At 36.6% G+C, this 5087-nt stretch overlaps 1 protein-coding gene across 1 annotated transcript in view; it reads left to right on the forward strand.

The window, feature by feature from the left end:
* Nucleotides 1-5087, forward strand: part of MED12L (mediator complex subunit 12-like) — a 576790-nt gene that overhangs the window by 240713 nt on the left and 330990 nt on the right. The gene's annotated exons all lie outside the window — the stretch shown is intronic.

Raw genomic sequence — 5087 nt, forward strand, 5'->3', positions numbered from 1 at the left:
TTTTTCAATGCAGCATAGTATTCCATTGTGTGAATATACCACAGCTTCTCTATCCATTTGTTTGTTGATGGACATTAGGTTGTTTCCAACTCTTTGCTATTGTGAACAAAATCGCAGTAAACATGGGTGTGCATATATCTGCTTGGAATGTCAGTTATGGTCTCTTTGGGGTATATTCCATGTTGTGGAATTGCTGGGTCAAATGATATCTCTATTTGCTACTTTTTGAGAAAGTGCCATACCATCTTCCACAGGGGTTTTACCATTTTACACTCCCACCAACAGTAAATAAGGGTTCCAGTCTCTCCACAACCTTGCCAGCATTTATTGCTTGTTGTTCTGTTAAATTTTGCTATTCTTATGAGGGTGAGATGATATCTCATAGTTATTTTTAATTTGCATCTCTGAGAGCTAGGAATTTTGAACATTTCTTCATGTGCTTGTTAGCCATCTGAATGTCTTCTTCGGTGAAGTGTCTGTTCATATCCTCTGCCCATTTTTCTATTGAATTATTTACCTTTATCTTGTTGTGCTGCTCAGGTATTTTATAAATTCTAGATATAAGTCCCTTATCTGATATGTCATTACCAAATACTTTTTCCCAATTGGTGGCTTCTCTTTTTACCCTGTTGGAGAAGTTTTTGGATGTGCATAGGGATTGGATTCTTAAAGATCCCATTCAACTACTTTATCTTCTCCTGATTGTAGGTTTTTCAGGATACTTGAAAGACTATTTATGTTGTGGATTAGGACTTGTAGCATTGTTTCTAGCTTTGCTTTAATGAAGTTTATAGTCCTTGGTTTTAGTCCTAGGTCCGTGATTCACCTTGAGTTGGTTTTTTTATATGGAGTGAGGTGTGGATCTTGCTTGAGTCTTTTGCAGCTACTTTTCCAATTTTGCCAACACCATTTGTTAAAAAGGCTGTTGTTTCCTCACTTAACTGATTTCACCTCCTTGTCAAAAATCAGTTGACCATAGCTAGATGGGCTGATCTCCGGGTTCTCAATTCTATTCCATTGGTCCATGTGTCTGTCATTGTACCAGTACCATGCTGTCTTTACCACTACGGCAGTGTAGTAGGATTTGAAATCAGAGTGAGATACCTCCTACCTTTCTTCTATTTTTAAGGAGTGCTTTGCTTATTTGGGGCTTCTTTTCATTCCAAACGAAACTGGAGATTACCTTTCCCATCTTGTTGAAGAATGGGATTGGTATTTGTATTGGGATTGCATTGAACGTGTAAATTGTCTTTTGTAGTATTGCCATTTTCACAACATTGAGTCTTCCTATCCATGAGCAAGGGATATTCTTCCACTTCTCAAGGTATCTTTTTGTTTCATGTAGTAATGTTTTGTAATTTTTTTTAATAGATCCTTTGTGCTTCTGGTTAAATTTATTCCCAAGTATTTAATCTTGTGATTAGCTATTGTGAAGGGTATTGTTTTTCTTAATTCTGGCTCCTTATTCTCTTTGTCACTGTAGAGAAATCCAACTGATTTTTGTATGTTGATCTTGTAACCTACTACTTTGCTGAATTGGTCAACTCTGTCCAATAGTTTTCTTGCTGAGTCTTTAGGGTTTTCTAAGTATACTATCATACCATCCGCATAGAGAGTTAATTTTACCTCCTCTTTGCCAATTTGGATACCTGTTATTCCCTTCTCTTGTCTTATTGCTATTGCTAAGACTTCCAGTACAATATTGAATAAGAGAGGTGATAGTGGGCATCCTTGCCTAGTTCCTGTTCTTAAAGGGAATGCCTTTAACCTCTCTCTGTTGAAACAATGTTGGCTATTGGGTTTTCATAAATACTTTTTACTATGTAAAGAAATTCCCCTCTTATTCTATTTTGTTGAGTGTTTTAATTAGGAAAGGGTGTTGGATTTTGTCAAAAGCTTTTTCTGCATCAATTGCTAGGATCATGTAGTTCTTGTTCTTTGCTTTGTTAATATGATAAATTACATTAATTGTTTTCCTTATGTTGAACCATCCTTGCATACCTGTTGTCAATCCCACTTGGTCATGGTGAATTATTTCTTTGATGTATCGTTGGATTCTATTGGCCAGTATTTTATTCACTATTTTTGCATCAGTGTTCATTAGAGATATTGGCCTATAGTTTTCTTTTTCTATTTTGGTGGTGTCTTCCTGGCTTGGTATCAAAGATATGTTTGCTTCATAGAATGAGTCTGGGAGAATTCCATCTTCTTCTATTTTCTGAAATAATTTATGTAGAATTGGTACCAGTTCTTCTCTGAATGTTTGATAAAATTCACTTGTAAAACCATCTGGTCCAGGGATTTTTTTGTATTGGAAGTTGTTTTATTACCTTTTCAATTTTTTCTTTTGTAATGGATCTGTTCAGACGTTCAGTTTCGGTTTGTGTCAGTTTAAGTAGGTTGTGCATTTCTAAGTATTTGTCCATTTCCTCTAGATTTTCATATTTGTTTGAGTATAGTTTTTCATAATACACAGATATTTTTTTAAGAACTGTTGCCTTTCTTGGATCAATACAGAATCCAATTCATATAAATTTTGTTTTATGACATTTATTATAAAAATAGACATGTTTTCCCCTTACCTTCCCTGTACTTCTCATTTCCATCTAAATTTTTATCCTATTCCTGCTTTTTGAGCCTTTTCCTGGTGCAAATGCTGCTCTTTTGGTCATATCTGTTTAGTTATTCTAGGGAATCAGTGCTTCCTTAGTCATAATTGGTCACCTTACTTTATTAAAAAGTCTGTCTTGTGTATTTTGGAAGATTTTCTGGTGGCATAATGCATTTTGTTTTATGTTGCTAACTGAAAGATCAGTAGTTCACATCCACCAGCTGCTCAACAGGAGAAAAAATGGCAGTTTCTTCTCATAAAGAAAAAAAGTCTAAAGGAGTCTTGAAAGCCTAATGGAGTGTCACTATGATTGGAACCAGTTTGATGAAGTGGAGACTTTAGAATTTGGGTATTGAACCATATCTTCCAAACATATACATTCCAGTGGTATAAATTAAACATTATGCTTTCCTGTGGATTGTTTTCCAATTTTAATAATAGATATGTGTATGATTTTTATACATTAGAAAGTAAAGGCGAGCTCTGGTGGCCTAGTGGCAAGAAGCTGTGCTGCAACCCCAGAGGTCAGATGTTTGAATCCACTAGATGCTCTGTTGGAGAAGGAGGGACAATCTTCGTGTACCAGTCAGATCCTATTTGCCAGTACACACAAAAAATAAAACAATTAAAAAAAATATAGACATCAGATCCTTTTGCAGTTCATAAACATGATGAGTGGGCGTTCATACTTCTGTATGGTATGTGCCACTCTTTAAACCTTGTTATGACACAGGACACTACCCATCTGATGTGGGGGGGGGAAGGAAAGAAAATATAGACATCAAAAAATAATCAAATAACACCTCAAAGCACAATGTAGATCTGCACTGTCTAGTATGTATTGGTAACCACTAGTAGTGTGTGACTTTTGAGGACTTGGGATTTGAGCAGTCCAGATTGCATGGCTTGAATATTAAAGTCTAGGAGTCATTCAGATAGATCTGCATAGTGAGTGCACTTGTGCCCAGAGTTGTACTGCATTAGGTATTTCCAAGTTTACAGTATTACATATAGTTTAAGGGGCTTTCCCTTTGGACAAACTTCAGTTGCTAAAGGATTATGCAACAATGTTCTCTCCAGAAGTAGATTCATCCTAGCGAAAAACATGTTTCATAGACCCTTAGTTCATTACTTGTCTTCTGTGTAAATGTACACAAAATTAAAACCAAGCGGACCTAGCTCTGGTGGCTTAGTGGTAAGAAAGCTGTGCTGCAATCCTGAAAGTTACACAATTCGAGACCACCAGCTGCTCCATGAGAGAAGTATGGGCAATCTCCGCCAGTGCAGTTAACAGCCTGTGAAAACCTGCTGGAAGGTCAGCTATGGGTCTTTTCTGACTCACTGGATTTCCAAGTTTCTAAATATCTTTGTAAAGAGACAACCTCGTTTTTCACCCAGGAAGCAGCAGGTGCATTTGAGCCACCAGCCACCTTTGCTTTTAGCAGCCAAACATGTAATGCATTTTACCACCACAAAGACCTGCTTTCCTCTCACATGGACCAACTTCCACCGTCCTGTTGGTGTACTATGATTCTACTTTCTTTGAAGCAGAGAAGTCATCTCTATAATTTTTTATGAAATTAAGAAAGCCCTTAAAGATTCTTGAGGGTTTTATAGAAATAATTACCTTTTAAAAATTTTTGTACAATAGGATGTCTCCTTTCAGTGAAATAGTTTAGCCCATTGAATGCTTGACATCATTAAGTGTTTCTTTACTCAAGATCCTGGATTACAGGAGAAAAAGGCATTAATTCAGCAGCAGTGAGCACCAGACTGCTATAATTGAAGTAGTATATCTGAAAGCAGTGAATTTACTTTTTTATTCATCATGTATAGTTATGAAGTATTTAAAATATGCACATTTTGTTAGTTTACACTAACTGCCCTTTTTTTGCTATTGTTGATAATTGACTTGATTTCTGACTTTTGTGAGGAAACTCTTTACATAGGCATATGGGGAAAATGATGGCTGGGTTTTTGTTGGAGGTTTATCTGCACGTATGGCTGTTGTTAGGTGCCATCAAGTTGATAGTGACTCATAACAGCTTTTTGTGAACAGCAGATCTGAACCCTGTCCTATCCTGTGCCATCTTTATCATCTGTTTAATATATATGAACTTACTGGTACAGTCACTGTGCCAGTCCACCCTGTTGAAAGTCATCTCTTTTTTTTTTTTTTTTTTTAGTATTACCATTTACTGGTGACAAGCACTAACTTTTACTTACATTCCATGGGGAGAAAAAAAAATTTCCAGCGTAAACAAGAAATCAAAGCAGTACTTAACTTGCAAGACTCCCGTGCGTATCTGGCCCTGATGCAGCCCTTCCTGCACATCTGTGCACAATCAAAACAGCAAAGCAACAGTTTTCTACAGAAACACAGGTCATTCTTCTCAGCCCTCCATGGAGATGTAGTTAACAGTATAAAGCACTCAAGGAAAATCAACCTGCAGTTGTCTATGGACTACATGGGAGC

The sequence above is a fragment of the Elephantulus edwardii genome, unplaced genomic scaffold, assembly GCF_000299155.1.
Source record: "Elephantulus edwardii isolate Elephantulus edwardi_28Jun2011 unplaced genomic scaffold, EleEdw1.0 scaffold00272, whole genome shotgun sequence".
In the NCBI taxonomy this organism is placed as follows: domain Eukaryota; kingdom Metazoa; phylum Chordata; class Mammalia; order Macroscelidea; family Macroscelididae; genus Elephantulus; species Elephantulus edwardii.